Source organism: Belonocnema kinseyi, chromosome 3, assembly GCF_010883055.1.
Source record: "Belonocnema kinseyi isolate 2016_QV_RU_SX_M_011 chromosome 3, B_treatae_v1, whole genome shotgun sequence".
Lineage (NCBI taxonomy): Eukaryota > Metazoa > Arthropoda > Insecta > Hymenoptera > Cynipidae > Belonocnema > Belonocnema kinseyi.
This window is the reverse complement of record NC_046659.1, coordinates 74,222,351-74,241,360: the sequence shown is the minus strand read 5'-3', so window position 1 is coordinate 74,241,360 and position 19,010 is coordinate 74,222,351. Positions and strand designations below refer to the sequence as shown.

At 32.2% G+C, this 19,010-nt stretch overlaps 1 long non-coding RNA gene across 2 annotated transcripts in view; it reads right to left on the bottom strand.

The window, feature by feature from the left end:
• Positions 1–18,787, bottom strand: part of LOC117169196 — an 81,528-nt gene extending 62,741 nt beyond the window's left edge. For both annotated transcript variants that reach the window (XR_004466627.1, XR_004466628.1), the window contains exon 1: positions 18,459–18,787. This is a non-coding gene — a long non-coding RNA (uncharacterized LOC117169196). The remainder of the gene's footprint in view (positions 1–18,458) is intronic.
• Positions 18,788–19,010: the final 223 nt, after the last annotated feature.

Below are 19,010 nucleotides of genomic sequence, written 5' to 3'. Positions count from 1 at the left end.
GCTATCTAAGGATGGTACTATAGAACGCCACCTCAAGGTAGGCCTAGTGGCGCCATCTCTTGGTCAGGCCGGAAACTTATCAATCCACCCTCGTATACTATAGTAGGGTTGTTGTGCTGATTTCCGTGTTATCAAAACTCGTAGACTCACTGGGGAAATTACTACTCCTATATGAAGTAATTCGAGTCTTAAAGAACGAATATATGATGTTATACATTTAGGATATTCAAGTTGTATGAAATTAAAAGTTTAGATATAATGGAAGTGTAAATTTCATCAGAAAAGCCACGAATTTCAGAATTTTTAAATGAGCTCATTTCTCAATTAATGAAGTTACTAAACTTCAAGATAATTGAAGGAGGAATCTTTGACTATGTTAAAAAAGACATTAGTGGTTAAACAAGCATTAAAGTAATTATCTTCATTTTAATTCAAGTGAGGCAAGCGTGCCAATAATTTTTATTTTTTCATTTTTGAGCAATTAAATAGTTATTTCAAAATCTTTTCTTCTCATCATTCCAATGAATTCAATAATATTATGCAATCACATTATTTGTAAATACAAAAATTTGTTTCAAAAAAATATTTTAAGATTTTACTATTTTGAATTGATGCATTTAAGAATTGTATAATTCAAAGTTAAAAACATAAATCGAAAAATTTTGAATTTGGTAACATGAAATGAACAAATTCATATTCCAATCATATTACTTAAAGTATTCAGAGTAAACAATGTGAAATAAAAATATTCATGATTTACTAAAATCAATACTTTTGAAGTTTTTTTATTTAAAAAAAATTCAAATTCGAACGCTGTGTCTAATTGTCTGAGAAAATTAAGTGACCTAAAAAGGGGATGTACAGCTTGGCATGAAAGAAATTGGTGTAAATAAAATTAATGTAGGAGTTATATTTAATAAAAAATATTTGAAATTCCTCACATTTAAAGTACAAATATTTATTCCTCAATAAAATAGATTATGTTTCAACCAAATAGTTGAATTATAAACTAAAAAATTTGAATTAATCTAACAATGGAATATATGAATTTATAGTTAAAAATTTTATGTCAAACAAAAAGAAACGAATTTTCGGCCATATAGCTTAAGGGTGTCAAGACAGTGCAATATAAGTACTAAGAAAAAAATATTTACCAAAGCAAAGAAAGTTCTGAAAATTCGAATGACTTTTTTTTGTTCAATATCAAAGTACATTCGTACTTTTATAAAGATGTATAGATGTATGAAACATATTTAGGAAAAGGTTGTACGTATCGAGAAAAATATGCCGTCACACAATAAAACTGATATTTCCTAACTGAAGATTTAATCATTTCATAAAAAAAATTGGTCTATTTTACATTCTTGCTAAAGGTTCATATTTTTTGTTGACCACATTTATTCGAGTTCAAAGTTCAACTATTGCGAAGAACATTCGTCTTGTTAGACTTAAAGTTCAACTATTTAAGTAAAAAATGAGGTATTCGTTACATAACTAATTTTTTTTAATTCATATTTTTGGATTGAACCCTGAACCTCTTGTAGAATATTCGTTTTTTAGTTTAAAAATTCATAAAATTTTAAAAAATTATTCTCCAACTGGTTTTTGAACTGTTTCATTTTTAGCTAATTTTCATTAATTTTCTGTTAAACAAACAACGATTTGTATGAAAATGCATGTGTTTTGTTTAACATTTTTCTTTTTTTTAATCAATTTTCTTGTTTATATTTCATTTTTTGTTCTGGAAGACTGATCATTTTAGTTGAAACTTCATCAATGAATTGGAAATTTCTTATGTATCTTTAATATCTGGTTTTACGATCGAAACCTCTTCTTTGACAGGTACATGTATATCATAACTCATAAATCACTCACGAAGCTTTTATTGAAGAAATTTCGATATTTCTAACTTGTTAGGAGTTTTTTTAATTTATGAACTTTTTAATGTAATTCCTTGAAGTTCAGGATCCAATAATGAGAAGGAATTAATTAAGTATAATAACTTAATAAAAATGCAAAAATCACGTGTAACCTTTTAGCGAAAGAACTTAAGGTGTAAAAAAAGTCTAGAAAGTCAATTTTTATTACAATTTGATATGACTTACTGCTCTTCTATTAATAATGAAAAATGCTATTAAAAAATAGAAATCTCCAATTCTTGATATTCGCAGCAATTCTCATTAAATTTTATTCAATAATTTTTTAATAGAAGTACTACAAAAATTATTCGCAATTGAAAAAACTATAAGCAAGCCAAAATTAAAAATTTAGACAATTTAAGTTCAAAATAAAAATAAAAATATAATCTTGCCACATTTGAAATCATGGAGGTTGATAAATTTAACCTTTTGGAAAGGAATATTATATCCGGGTGCAATCCTTTTCTTAAAGATTACCTAAAACTTACCATTTTTGAGAATATTTATCAATTTTATTGAAGTTAGTAAAGTAGCAGTTAATTTTTAATGCTTTTCTTTCTCTTTACTAATATTTTTGACATTTTATGTGACTTTTACATTCTCATCATTTATGATTGAGAAAATATTAGAATTGTCGGAAATTTGACATCACAATTTTTCAACGGATCTCCGCTTTTTGAGACCCCCTGATTCCGAAAATCAAGTTTTCATGATGACGTCTGTCTGTCCGTCCGTCCGTCCGTAAACACGATAACTCTCGAAAAAATAAACGAATCAAATCCTTCTTTCGCACACTTTTTCCAGGTCCTAAAAGAAAGGACTAGTTCGTTAACCAGCCATTTTTGATAAAAATTCAAAAAGTGAGCGCATTTTGAAAATTTTTCAGACCAATTTTTTTTGAGTTTGAAAATTCTATGTACGAATATTTATAGTATTGAAAAGAACAAACAATATATCCTAGTGACTTTTTATGATAAAAAGAAAATTTTTAGAGTTATAGCGTTTTTAAAATTTTTTTAATCAACCGAAAATCAAAATTTGAAGCCGAAAAACGCATGATATGAAAAAAATTCAAGTGAAGAAAAACATTTCTTTTTGAAATCCCTACAAGATTATCATAAAAAATTTTTGGATTTTCTTCAAAAAATCGAAAATTCAAATTTTGATTGCACAAAAAATAATGGAAAATAAAAAATTTCAGTTTGTGGACAAACTATGTAGGATACAAAAAAAGATGCATTAACAAAAATGGTTATCCCAGAAAAGATCTACAATTTCCTTAAGAATCACTTCGTATCACGATGAGAATGTGTACCTTAAAGCCTACAGAGCTTTGAGAAACTTAATCTTTGACTATACTTAATTAAGTAGACAATTCAGAATATGAAGACGCATATAAATACTACCATCTAAAAGAGATCTTTTTGATAAAGTTTTTTTCAAGCATTCCAAATGCAAAGAAGAAATATCCGAGCTCGAAGTGCGAGGTATAATTATCTTCGAGCGCGAAGCGCGAGGTAACCTATTATTGATCGTCATCTAATTCCGGATCTAAATTTCTCTGATACGTATTATTCATCATAAATGAATAATTATAATTAATATTTCTTATTGTATGTTAAATTACTCTCTTATTTATAACATTTTACCTTAGGATATTATTTAACCAACAATAGAAGGGTAATTAAGTTCAAAAGACTGAATTTTAAAGAAGGAAAACAATTTTTCATTAAATTTGGTTATGTTTAGACAGATAAAGATTGTGCTACAAATATTCAGACGAAAATCTTGTCAAATTTAGGAACATTTAATATTTAAAATAAAAAATATTTGAATTGTATCATAATCTAATTAAACAGAACTTCAATATTAAGTAAAGAAAGTATATGGAATAAAAATTCAACAATACAGTTGCTCATTTTTGCAGTTTTAATAACCGTTGCAATTTCTAATTGTTACTTATTTCGTCGATCTCAGATCTCAGAATCTAATTTCAGTTGAAATTTGTATTTTTAAAGAATTTGTACTAATACGTTTTTGTTTGAAATTTTTCTTTGTGTTAAGCATTATTTTTAATTTTGAACAAATATCTCTGTCATGGTGGTTTAAAAAAAACTGGTTGATAGTTCAGCTTTTTTAAAAGAATCTTATTTTTTAATTTTTCAAAAGAATATTAACGGTACCTAATTAATAAATATCAAACGTCTTATTATATAAAATCCTAGCTACATGGTGTGAAAAATTCCATTATTGTCAACTAACAATTCACAGAGCAAGTGTAAGATAAAATTGTTTGTATTTTTTCACGTTTGAGACAGATTAACGAGAATAAATAGAAGTTTAGTGTGAAACGAGTCTTGTTTGAGTGTACTCAAGGCCTATAGAATAGTTTTTAACATCACAGTATTTCGTACACTTGATTTGTTCTGCAAAATAGAATTTTTAGTTAGCATCATAGTATCTTGGATGTCAAGCAAACTTAGAGCTAAGCATGTGCCACATGCGTGATCTTTAACTTTATCGAATTGCGTGTTATTTCTGTGAGTGAAAATAGTCGTATTTTAATACATGAGCTTTCCCATTTGTATAGAAAAAAACGATACCATTTAAAAACGAACTCACACTCCTCATTTCCCTCTCCCCAGCCATTTCTCCCACATTAAAATTGAAGAAATGAACTGAAACTGTTTTGCCGCCCCAAAAGGACTTATTTTAAACGTAAATAATGTAAGGTAAATTATAATACAATAAAAAACTGCGTGATTGCTTATCATATCGAGGGATGAACGAGGTAGCTACCAGTATATAAGGTAAAAAAATTTTAAGAAAATTCATTAGTTGCACTGATATGCAAATTCTTTATTCTTGATTTTCCACAATTTCAAGAAAATGAGGCCCGCATTTGGTTATCTGTATTTTATCACAGTTGTCTTCTTCAATTTTAATGATAGGTATGATAACATTAGATTTAAAAAAAACTCATCTTCTCCTGACGCTCAGTTCTCTCAAAGTAGTCCGGCTCTTTGATCAGTAGCCTTCTTTGACATAATGGCTTTCATGGAGGCAACAAACCGGTTTTTTTCATGACCCGTCACGATACAATAATCTCCAAGTGCACCAGTTGTAAAAAATGCATACATCTTCCTCGTGGAAGTTGAGATCTGAATGAACATTGGCCGCAAGAAACCAATTTTTTTTTGACCCGTCACTAAACAGTAACCTCAAAGTGCACCAAGTGTAAAAAATATGTCTTCGTCGAGGTAGTTGAGTGCTAAATCAACATTGGCCGCAACACACCAATGTCGTTCATGACCCCTCACCATACAATAACCTCCGAGTTCACCAGATGTAAAAAGTACATCTTTCTCGAGAAACTTGAGTTCGAAATGAACGTTGGAGGTAACCAACGAGTTTTTTTCATGACCCGTCACTATGCACAATAAGGATCATTCATTATTTACTTAAGGGTTTCAAGGAGACGGGTGGCTTAGAAGGGCTCTACATGACCTCGACTTGGGTAGAAGGGGGGTAAGAGCTATTCTCGCGTAATATTTTACATTGTCGAGAACTAAGCGTTCGGTAAACCTGGACGTTGCTGGTTACAGGACATTTTATCTAAAGACACAATGTCCGTAATACACCAATGTCTTAGGAACCAAAAATCGCAGAAAAAATTAAAGGGCAGTTTTAAAAGTTAAAAAAAAATCTCTATTAAGATGTTCTACTAACTATGAGATCTATTTTTAAATTTGTAATATACAATTTTATTTACATATTCTTATTAAAAACTTTTTTATTTAGTATTAATGTTTCAAAGTCTCTTCTAACTCTCTTCTAACGACATTCTAGCATAAAGAAAAATTAGGTAAAATTTCGTAAAATTCGTAAATAATGAATCGTGTTTAACCTCCAAGTGCAGCAGGTGTGAAAAATATATCTCCCTTGTGGAAGTTGGGTTCTAAATGATCATTGGGCGCCAGAAACCCATTTTTTCATAACACGTCACTAAACAATAACCTCTTAGTACACCGGAAGTAGAAAATACATCATCCCCTAGCAATTTAAGTTCAAAATGCATATTGGCTTTAACCAATCTATTTTTTCATGACACATCACTATACAATAACCTGAAGGTGCACCAGGTCTAAAAATTAGATCTTTCTCGAGGGACTTGAGTTCTGGATAAACCATGGAGGCAACCAATGCATTTTGTTCATGAATAGTAATTATACAATAACCTAAAGTTGATCAGGTGTAAAAATTACATCTTTCTCTAGGAAGTTCAATTCTAAATGAAGTTTGGCCGCACCCAACCCATTGTGCCCATGACGCGTCATTGGTACAATAACTTCCAATCACATTAGCTCTGAAAAAGACATCTTTTAGAAAATGTTAAGTTCCAAATAGGAATTAGTTTTTTTCTAATGGTTCCTAAGACAATCCGTTATAAATAGAATATCGCAAATCCAGCCGGTATGCAACATGCAACCTTCTGGAGGCACTTGATTTCTAATAAACAGGAATTGTTTGCACCGTAACGGTCACTGGTACGAGATGTTATAAAAAATTTGCGGTTGGCAGCCTATGTACATTTAGAACTCTACTTTCTCAATGGAGGTATTTATTTGCGACCTGTTGTACTTAGAGGTTATTGTACAGTGATGTGTCTAGGAAATAATTAGTTGATTGCCTCCAAGTTTCATTTAGAAATCAACTTCCTTGAGAAAGAAATATTTTTTGCACCTGTCTCAAATTAAATTTCTCGTGGTGACGGTCGTGGCCTAGCGCAGTCGACCTGGGGTAGTGGTACTGATAGCAAAATTTTTTCTAGGAACTTCCAGACTTCACTACAGGCTGCGAATTGAAGACAGAAAGTTAGTGGAATTTCTACAGAATGTCAACGGAATTTCCATAGAATTTCTAACTGGAAGTTCCGTAGCATTTCCGTGGAGTACTTTCGGAGGCAACTTTCCACGTAGATGAAAACAAACATAAAGTAATTACTGTTCTCTTTCCCGAAATAAAAAAAACTACTCTTTGCATATTTAACACATTTTACCTTGTGTGTTATCTTTGGGCGACGGACAACTTTCACCTAGTAACTTTGCACGAGCCCAGCTGTTTATATCGATGGTTGGACAGACAGCCGTGCGCGTTCATCTGTGCATGTCGAAAACCACAGCAGCGCATCTGTGCGCGTCTAAATTAAGACGTGCACAGTGGCCCAAGTAACATCTGCCCACGTGCACAGTTGTGCAAGTGACAACTGTAAACATTATAAACTTGAAAATTTGAGCAAATACTATATGAGCACGTGCATTGTTGTCCAGGTGAGAACTGTTCACTTATAAATTTGGGCGTTCACAGATGGTACTTGCACAGATGTCAGTTTCATAACTGTACCCATGCACAGATATCACTTTCCCAACTATGTGCTTGCACAGATGACACTAGTACAGCTGTGCACGTTCAGAGATTTCACTTACCCATCTCTTCACGTTTATGTTTTCATGAAAGGGTATATACGAGTGTTGTCCTTTATATCTAAGTATACAATTTTTAACAGTTTCTGAAGTTCTTGAAGTTTCTGAATTCCATTACTTCGCTGAATTAATTGAATTCCTTAAAGTCTATGAATTCCCAATATTCTCTGAAATCCTTGAATTGTCCGATTTCCATTAATTGCCCTAATTCTTTGAGTTCTCTTCATCAATGGAATTCTCTGAAATCCTTTAATTCGTTAAATTCCTTGAATTCAATGTGTACCTTGAATTCCTTCAATTCTTTGATTGTTAAAATTCCTTCAATTCTCTGAACTACTTAAATTCCTTGAATTATCTGATTTTTTAAATTCCCTTAATTCCTAGAATTTCTAAAATTTACTAAATTTCTTGAGTTTTCTGAAGTCCTTGAATTCTTTAGGATTTAAACCTTTGATGGTACACTGGGATCGAAAAGGCCCCAGACAGGAAAATTTAATAAAATTTATTTGAAATTAGTATTTAAACGCTCCTGTCACCTTAGACTAGTACCCCCTCTAACCCCCGCAAAATGTCATTTTTTGCTATTCTTTAAATTCTAATATCTCTTTTTCATATTTAAAATAAATTTTAAATCTACTGAGTGATAACTCGGTACGTGCGCAGTTAGGCAAGTGACATCTGTGCACGTGCACAGTTGTTCAATTGAAAACTGTGCACGTTTAGAGTTTGGCGTGCACACTTCTTACTTGGACAACTGTGCAGGTGGACATCTGATAAAGAGAAAACTGTGCGAGAGCAAATTATCTACGTGCAAAGTTTTCCTCATCCTATATAGCTGAATTGAAAGAAATTTTACTTAATTATAAAAGAATTTCTTTATTTAGCAGCAATTTTTTTATTATTTCAAATTTGATATTTTTACTAGCTACCTAAAATTTTATATACACAAAAATCTACACAATTTGTTCTATTCTGAGATCGAAAGAATTAAGGAAACGAAATTGAATGTGAGATCATTTTTCGACTGTGAATTGTATCGATTTTCAGAATAAAAATATATTTAATCAGTAGACATATATCACAAATTTAAAGTCATATGGTACTACAATGTAATTTGAAATAAGGTTGATTTGATTTTTTTGCTCCAAATTCTTGTTCAGTTGTTAACCTTTCAATTTGTAAATTTATTCAATGAAATCATTCAAATGTTTCGCTTTAAAATCTTTTTATTTTAGGTGTTCATATTAAGACGTACACTTATAATTTGAAGAATTTAAAAAAGCAGTTTTGAAGGCCTAAAAAATAAAAAAATAAAGGTGTTAGAAATAGAAATTTCATTAATTGAACTATAGTTCAAATTTTAAAAATCAAACAATAATTGAATTTGTAGACGATTCTGAATCTGTTCAGAATGAAACAATGCATAGATTATAATATTAAAAATTAAACTGTTTTAATTCGAAACCCTTCGTTTTTAAACAAATTAAAGTTTTAATTGAAATTTCATAAACCCTGTTCAATTTCACATAATTTTAAAATAATAGGTTTGTAATTAAACGCTATTATTTAATTTCAAACATTTACGTTATTATTCATTTATATATTCTTCTATTGAATTTAAAAAATTCCATTTTTAATTTTCTTAATTTTTAATGTTTTTATTCGGTTTAAAGGAGGAATTTTCAGGTTTTATTTTTTATTCTGAATTAGATTGAGAGCTTTTTATTTTGAACATTTTGTTGAACATATTAATTGAATTTAAGGTGGGTAGGCAGCGCCGAATTAACATTTTTCGGGGCCTGGGGCAAAACCTCGAAGAGGCCCTCTTAAGGGCAGAGAAAATCCTAATTTTGGTGTAACGTACGTTATTTTCTGGGGTTAGGAGCCCCTGAGGTCCCTGGTCCCTGGGGCACTATCCCCACAGTGCCCCTTGATAAATCCGGCGCTGTGGGTAGGTTCTTTATTTTGAAAATTTTTCTTCGTGGTTTTTTTTTATATTTAACATTTTCTGAATCAAAAGGGGAATTTTTTATTCTTAACATTTTAGTTTAATTGGAATAGACAGCATTTTGCTATTTATTACTTTTTATTGAAAAGAGTGAATACTTTAATTTTTAATCATATTTTCATTAAGCTGAAGAGGTTATATATTTAATGCAAAACATTTTTTTGTTGTTGAAAGGGTTTATTTTTTACTTTTTCTGAACCGGAAGAGAGTGATTTTTTTATTTTTAACATTTTAATTGAATTGAAAGGGTAAACTTTTTGGTACTTTTTTTGTTCTGAATTAAAAAAGGGCATTTTTGTTTTCAGTTTAGTCCTGTGCACTAGAATGGGTTGAAAGAAAGGAAATTTTGAATTACAAATTGTTTGTTTGAAAGCGAGTTTTGTAATTTTTAACCTGTTGTGTTAATATAAAAGGAGGATTATTTTCTTTTTATTCTTTTTATTTTGGAAGAGGAAATTGCTTTATTAATAACGTTTTTTGTCATTTTTCATTCGTCTTCGTTCATTTATTTCATTGATATTTCTTGATACAAAATTCTATTATTTTCATCAAGTATACAACTTTTATGTTAAAAATTTATATTCTAGGGCAAAAATCCATCTTTTCCTAAAAACTCAAGTTTTTGGTTTGAAAATTCGTCTCTTTTGACAAAATTTTTGTTAAAGTGAAAAATACACCTGTTTCGTTGAAAAATATTCTGTTTCGGTTGGACATTCAATTCATTTCCTGAAAATTCATCTTTATTGGTTTAATCGAACTATTTTTTTTCAAATCAAAATAGTTTTTGGTTGAAATATATACTATCAGAGTTTTTGTTGAGAATTCAGCTCTTTGGTTAAATTCGAGCCTTTTAAATATTATGTGTTTATGCTTTGGGTTTTATCTTAATATGTTAATTAAATTGATTTAAGAAAAAATTTGTATTTGAGAGGCCACCCTGTGAAATTACAAGCTTTGTGTGATGAACTGGGACAAAAAAAGAGAGAGTTGGGTAGAGTGTTAAAAGTTGGAACTTAAAAATCAATGACAAAAATTGTACTTGCGAGGGGAACAGCTATATTTATAATTTAATAAATAAAGTCGTAGAGTAATATGTATACAGGGTGTACCAGGAATATTGTACTGTGGGGCATTAAAATAAAATGTAGGTATAAAATTAGTTGCAAGTCTGCGTGCGAACCCGAACAGCATTATCTCATACCAATTTTTTTATCTGAACATGTTTGAGAAACAGTATTGGCTAACGCAAATTTATTGCAGGGAAAAAATGGAAACGTAGGCTTAATTCTTCGAAATTTAATGAGCGCAGCACACAACATTTCAGTAAGCCTAAATAATTTTCACATTTTTGCAGAAAATTAGTGACCGTCCCTGATTAATTGTGAGTTCAATAAAATTTTATTTAATCTCTGAATTCTTATTTTTCTAAATTCTTTAGAATTCGCGTTAAATGGTGGAAAAATTTCATGTTTTCAAGAGAATTCGAAAAAATAAAAATGAATTAAGATATTCTGCTGAATTAAAAAATGCTGAGGAATTCCAATTAATATAATGTGTACTCTGAATTGATTTGAAAAAGTGTGCATCCTAATCCAGTAGCAGTTCACCCGTCGTCAAACATTACTAAATTTAGAATAGATAAAAATAATTTTTGGTTTTTAGAAAAATTCAGAAAATTTTAAAAAAATCAAGCTATTTCCTGAATATTTCAAGAGAATTCTTTGAAATCTTTAAAAGAATTCAAAGGATCAGATGTGAGGTCGAAGAAATCCATAGAATTAAAAAAACTTGAAAGAATTTATAATAATGCAACATGAATTCTATAGAGTTCAGAAGAAGTCTAAAAATTTTAATGAAATTCGAAAACCTCGAAAAAATTTTATCAGAATTAAAAAAAACAAGTGTATTCTAATTCAGTAGAAGTTGATTTCAAATCTTAGATTTCAAATTTTTTATGTCTTACGGTCCAATCGTAAATCGAAAAAATAAATATGAGTCAAAAAAACATGTTCTTCGAAACTCAGATATTTATTTAATAGAAAAAACTCCTTTTGAAACTTCCTGACGTTTCGGTACACATGCGTACCTTTTTCAAAGGTTCTTAACCTGAGTTGATGATGGTTTAAAATAGTTAAACAGATCAAATTTCAGTCAAAAAAGTAACACTTACGTCAATTGTTTAAAAAAAAAATTAATTAAAATTTAGTCATTTTAGAAGTCTCAAAAGATTTCGAGACTTCAATCAATTAGACTACATTTTTAAAAAAAATATAGTACGAGAAAACAAATTAGCGTAGGTTAGGAACGGACGAACAGAAATTGAAATTGAAATTTTTTAAAACAATTGACTTAAATGTTACTTTTTTGACTGAAATTTGATCTGTTTGACTATTTTAAACCATCATCAACTCAGGTTAAGAACCTTTGAAAAAGGTACGCATGTGTACCGAAACGTCAGGAAGTTTCAAAAGGAGTTTTTGCTATTAAATAAATATCTGAGTTTCGAAGAACATGCTTTTTGACTCATATTTATTTTTTCGATTTACGATTGGACCGTAAGACATAAATAATTTGAAATCTACGATTTGAAATCAATAAATATCAACGGTCAAAGAAAGGATTGATTTGTTTCATCAAATCATTTTACAATCAGTAGAAGTTGCCTGTCGACCAAGGTTGATGAATTTGTAAATAGTCAAAAAGAATTTACTGCTTTTAGAAACATTCAGAGATTTCAAAACATTTGATTGATTTCCACATAAATCAGGGACGGTAACTAATTATTTGCATTATAATTTACCAATTATATAGGCTCACTGAAATTATTCGTGCTACGCTCCCCAAATTTTGAATAATCTAGCTTAAATTTTAATTTCTTCCATGTACCGAAGTTAAGTGGCTCAACATTTTATCTAGAACATGTTTAAATAAAAGAATTGATTTTTTACAAAGTTATTTTATAGTTCGATGAAACTTCAGACAATGTGATTCAAAAAAACGATCACATTCGTAAACGCACTTGCAACTAATTGTACTCCTAAATACAATTGCAATTCCCTGTAAAACCCAAAATACGCAAAAAACCCCGAAATGTTTGGGACTTTTCGATTAAAACTGTTTCCTGTCAGCCATTACAAGGGATGGCAATTCTCCTTGGACACCCTGTAAAACGCTATAGTTAATTAATGTAGAAAAATTTATAAATGTAATTTTTTTCTACAAAATTAGGTGCAGCTGGATTTGAAATTAATCCAATGAAACTTGAGGTAGCAATGAACGATAACGAGATTTATGAAGGATCTATCACTGACTTCGAGTACGAGAGAATACCTTACTGGATGCAACCCAGGCTCAGAAATTGGAGCGGTCCACAATCTTTTTTGGCTCTCATACGAACGGCAAGGAGAGCTAAATTCATTTCTACTCTCAGAATGATAAGAGAAATCGGTGCCAATCATACCGAACGTTTTCCAAAAAATGCTAGACTACGTATAAAAACTGAGAAATATGACGAAAAATATTTAGTCAAATATTTCGAACCTTTCCTCATCGAGGAGGGAAGTCTATATGTTTACCCTTATTTTCCACCAGATGAACACGTGTATATAATAACACCACAAGGAGACGTCTATTTTGAATTCCTAATATACCAAATGACTACCAAGGATGTCATTCGAGTCCAGAATTGCGCTCTTGGACCCGGGAGCCGGGATATCACGAATTCATGAGAAAAATCAGGAGACTTTAAAATTTACAGATTTGAACTTAAAAGTGAGATTTAATGCTACCATGGTATAAAGATCGTCTAAATTATTCCGGTTTTATACATACGAACGGCAATAAACCTTTATTTTATTTCAAATATTAAATGGCTAGGATTAATCAGACGGATACCTCCTGATCCACATATCTTCTGAAACATTATCCCAGGAACATTATTCCAGGAACATCCAGGTACAAGCAGGATATTAAAAAAAAATTAAAATTTTCAGGAACTTACTGTAAAATCAGATATATTCTATTATTTAATATAGACAATTTTACCACTAGGAAAATGTACAACCAGATAATGGTGTACCGTGTCTACTTTGATAGAATTAAGGCAGCTTTCACGCATTACGAAACGCTATTCTCGGTGATTTTTTACTTTCGATCGAAAATTAATCTTCTTGCTCGAAAATTCACCTTTTTTGGTAAAAATGCAACAGTTTGGTTTGTTAAAAAATATTATTTCTTGGTTTAATTCAACTTTGCAAAAGTGCACTTTCTGAGAATTTATCATATCAGTTCAAATTTCAACTACTTGCTCGTAAATTTACTTTTTGTTGAAAACATATTTCCAGGTTGAAAATTCAACTTTTTCAGAGGGAATTGATCCTTTTGGCTTCAAGATTCAACAATTTGGTACAAACCCAAGCTATTTAGTTGAAAATTAACCTTTTTGTAGGAAATTCATATTCTTAGTTCCAAATTCGACTAGTGCAGATAAAAAATAAACTATTTGGTGAAAATTTAACTTTTTATTTCAAAATTTAACTATTTTGTTGAAATTTCTTTTTGATAAAATTATTTTTTGGTTTGAAAAATCAGCTATTCCAATTTGTATTGAAAATTTATTGTATTTTCTTAATTAAAAAATAAACTTTTAAGTAAAAAATTAATGTCGTTCGTTGAAAATTCGCCTTATTGGGTAGAAAATAGTTCTAGTTTCTTAAAAATTCATCATTTTGTTTGAGGATTTAAACCATTATGTTAGAAACAATCTTTTGTAGTTGTACTCAACTTGTTAAAAATTGCTTTTTCTTTCTTTAAAAATTAACTTTTTATCTTTAAATTTCAAGCCTCTATTTAGATTCCAAAACTTATGTTTTAATTAAAAGTTACCAATATCGTTGAAAAATCATATTTTCGGGTTAGGAAGTCAAATGTTTAAAAAATAGAACTGTTTAGCTCTCAAACTAAACTCCTTTGTTTTAAATTAATCTATTTGGTTGCGCATTCAGCTATTATGTTAAAAATCTGTCTCTTTCGTTATATTCAATGAATGAAAATCTTCTTTGTCAAAAAGTAATTTTTTAAGCTGAAAATTTCAATATACCTTTTTTTTGTAGCAAATTTTATCTTTTTTAGTTCAAGTTTAAATTTTTAAATTAAAAATTCATTTTGAGGTAGAAAATTCTTTTTTAGTTAACGAGACATCATATATTTTAGAGTAAATTAAATTCTTCAGACGTTTTAACTTATTGGTTTTAAAGGAATTATTATCGGCAAACAAAATTAAAAAAGCATTGAATTGATCATTTCACGTCTTCAGAATTGATTCACGCTTTTTTGTTTACCAAAACTGTAATGTATATATATTTATATTTACTTTCGGTTCGGTTTTGAATCCTCTAGATTCAAACCGAAGGGCCTATGAGAAAGCCACCGAACGCGTCCTCGGGTTGCGGATAGAGGGTCCCTGTACCAAGGGTTTCTGCTGAATGTGGTTACAAAAATAAATAGGCAGTCGCGGACAATTGTCCAGGGGTGGTCCCGAAGGAATTAACCCCCAAGCGAAGGTGTGAAAACCATGCCGAAAGCTGCATGGCACCTGGGTGAGGTGTCTAGAAAGGTGACTCTGGGATACCGGGCGACCTCTCAGAGTACGCAGCCTTATCCTTGCATGCGAGGCTCTACACGGATGGACGAACCCCTTTCCCCAGCTTCTCGTCTGAACAACAATGACAACACCAAACATAGTTGTAGTAAGTGCGGTTCAAAACAACAGAACGCGCAGGGCTCCCGACAATGGGTCGGCCAACAATACCGACCAATCTAGAGCTGGGGGAGCCAATGAAAATGGATTCAATGCGATAGATCGGCGGGATCTCGCGACCTTTGGGGGGACGGAGCGACTGAATCACGACTTGCTAGAGTGGTACGCTGTGTGTGTGGCCCCTGAACGGGGTTACATGGCACGGCTGCATGCTCTGTGGTGCGAGAAACACCCTGAGCTATCACACTTTTCGCAGCAACGTCTGCGAAACCATGCTGAACTACTCCGTAAAAGGGGCTATGTAAGCGGAATGCCTACTCTACCACAGCTAGAACAAGCCGGCAACAAAGAAACAGAGGCGACACTAAGACCAAACGCGGGCAGGCATCCAATAGATGAAGAACGATGCTTTACGACCCGGAGAAACATCAATACCAAGGTTTCTCTCAAGCCTAAAGATCTGGCTGAAATGGATGACGAGCTTCGTGGATTTTTTTCCGGAGAATCCGAACTCTGGGCTATCAATTATTGTGTGTATAATGCAGCGAGAGCTTTGGCCGATGCGAATCGTAAAACAAACCCAACGGTTGATCATAAGACCAAACGACAAATGCATCAACTTGCCATAAAGATAGGCTGGGCAAGACAGTAAGCGTCCCGCATTCAGTGTGTGATTGACTACATCACTTCTGGCAGGAATTTTACCGCCAAGGTTCGAAAGTTCGCGTGCTAACTCCGGACCCGTCATCACACACTTAACAAGTCAAAGCTTCTGAGCATCAGGCAGCATATTGTTGAGAGAATACGGATACTATCTGACACTAAAAGAAGTCTAGTCTAGAGTGGTTGGTGGAAGGGCACACAATAATCCTGCCGAAAATAGGCAACTTAGCTGACCCGAAGAATTAAAGGCCAATAACTTGTCTCAACACACTTTATAAGATTTTTACAGCTATCCTAAATGATAGGATTGTTCGGGCAATTGAACCTGTGTGGCAAGAAATGTATGAAAAACGAGGCTCAAAGGAAGGCGTAGCCGGATGTCGGGAGAATCTGCTCATCGATAGATGTGTCTGCAAAGATGCAGCATTCTACCAGCGTAACCTATCGATGGCCTGGATTGATTATCGGAAAGCTTTCGATTCGACCTCCCATAGACTTATCATTTGTCTTTTGGAAATCTTAAAGGTTCATCCGCAAATAGTTAAGTGCATAGAGAGATTGATGCTACTTTGGAAAACCAGATTAACTATCTCACCTGGAAAAAATCGTGTAACAACTAACAAAGTCACCTTTCAGAGAGGTGTCTTTCAGGGGGACACCATGAGCCCAGGGGGACACCATGATACTCTCCGAAGCAGATACAAACGTCTCATCCGACAGATTTGTTCTTCCGAACTGTCGGCGAGGAACAAAGTATCTGCAACGAACATGCTTGCCCTCCCGGTAGTACTCTATTCATTTGGAGTGGTTCCATGGACGAAGAACGAGCTCAGAACCCTTGATTTCGGGACAAGAAAGGTTATGCACCTTGAGTCTTCCTTTCCGCGACTATACATCTCACGCCGTCAAGGTGGTCGTGGAATATTGAGTCTTGAATGTCTTCACAGCAGGGTTATGCTGGGTACAGCAAATAGTTAGTATCTGTGTGTGCGTGCGCGCGCGCGCGCGCGTGTGTGTGTGTGTGTGTGCATGGAATCTACTTGAATAGTTGCTACTACAGTTCGGCCAGTCCTGATTATAGACCGTCCCGGACTTTAATAAAATGATTAGACTGAAAGAAGAAAAGAATAATAACCTCATTATCAGACGTTTCTAGTTCTAAACCATGGGCGCACATTTTTAACTTCCCATACGCCCTCATAAGGTTTATGTGTATTTTTTCTCTAAAAATTATTTAGCACCATCGGTTTACTTGCCCCTTGGATCAAGTCCAAACAGTAGTCGACTCAGAGTATTCGTATTAGATCTACTGACAGTATTGTTAATACAATACTCTCACGAAAGGAGATAGGTCGTAGACATGGCTCACGAACGGAGTATTGATGAAACGTGTAGATGGCATCGTAAGTGGTGAGAGATATTTCACGGAATCTCGAGCTCTCGAGCCAAAGCCCTATTACTCGGGTACCTAACAACTCAATTATTAGCAATAATAACGCTCGGATATTTTTTCCGAAGGTTTAATTAAACAGAGCAGCTCAAAAACTACAAAATATAAAAATATACAATCGAAAACAGCACGTCACCCCTCGGAATTGTATGTAAATAACCTTCAGCTTTTCCTGATGATGGAGAAAAGGAAATGCATTTCAAACCATTACGAATGTGTTCTTCTATTTTTTCCGATAGTTTTGGCAACCAGTACGTCCTATTAATACACTCTTGTGTTTTAAAAGGACCTAAATGACCCATTTAATCATGGAATTTAAAAATCACGTTTTTTTCAATGCTTACCGAGACATAGAAGAGTAAATCATTTCCTTTCTCCCGGTACACCACACCGTTTCGCATTTCGTACATTCTATCTTAACGTTGACCTAACATATCACGTGTTTTAACTATTTTTGGTTCCTTATTTTGGAACACTAAAAGATTCCATTCAAAAGGGTTGTCTGCGACTACGAAAATATCAAATGAACGACTCAGAGCATCGACATGTTACATACGTGTACCTGGTCGATGCTCCACCTGCTACTCATAACCATATGTTTCTAATTCTACAATCCATCTGGAAATTCGCGGATTTATATCTTTCTTATCTAGTGCTTGTTTAAGGGAATTGCAATCCGTTATAATTTTAAAAGAGATCCCTTGAAGATAGATGCGAAAACGTCGCAAAGCATAAATTATTGCTCTCTCTCTTCCTGTATTCGATTAATTAAATCAGCCTTATTTCCAACATACGGCAGACCTTTTCTGTTTAAAATTACTTTTAACTTCAAAACGGAAAAATCACTGAAAACCTTTAACATTTTTCTCAAATTAAAATTAAAATTCAATGAGGGCAGAATATACCATATATGCCAAAAATTACGTGACAGAAATTCTCGTTGCTCTTTTCTAAAAAAAAAGTTATAGTTACAAACCTCAAAATTTCTAATATAGTGAAAAATGACTTGTAAATAATAAACCTTTGTGATTATTTTTAAATCACTCATTTCGATTTGTTTTACGTAGCAACTCTCTAAATTCTTACAGAAGGAACGTCGTCAAAGTACACAACAGTCCTCCGTCTTTTGATAACAGGAAATACGTCAAAGCACACAGAAATAACACATTAAACGTACACAACAGATTAATGACAGGGCACACAGAAATATATTCCTGGTTCAAGAAAGACGTCTTGCAAGCAGCCTCAATCAAAATCTTCAAAAAAGTCTTCACATTTCTTCAGAACACAGCTTTTTTTAATCCAAGCACGTTTAAAGAAAATTTTCAATTTTTGATTTTCACAAATAATTTTAATTATTGATGACCAATACTCAAGCTCATATCCCGCTTCTGATACTGTAGTAATAGAATTTTTTGACAGTTTTGAGTAAATAACACTTTATTTTATATAAATCAAAAGTTTATTTAACTTTAACATTTCGATCGTTCACATTTTATCATATCGTGTTTCAGACTGACGTTGCAGTTGTTAAAAACAAAAAAGTAGATATCTTCTCGGAATATTACAATGATTTCGAAATTTTCTATGTATATTGTTCGCAAATTAATCAAGAAAAAAGTTGACTGTGTAATTGATTTTTTCGTTTAAATTATCAAAAATGATTTGATATCCACTTTTTTTCAAGGAAAGTAATTTGAAAACAGAATTTTTCAAATTTTAAAAAAAG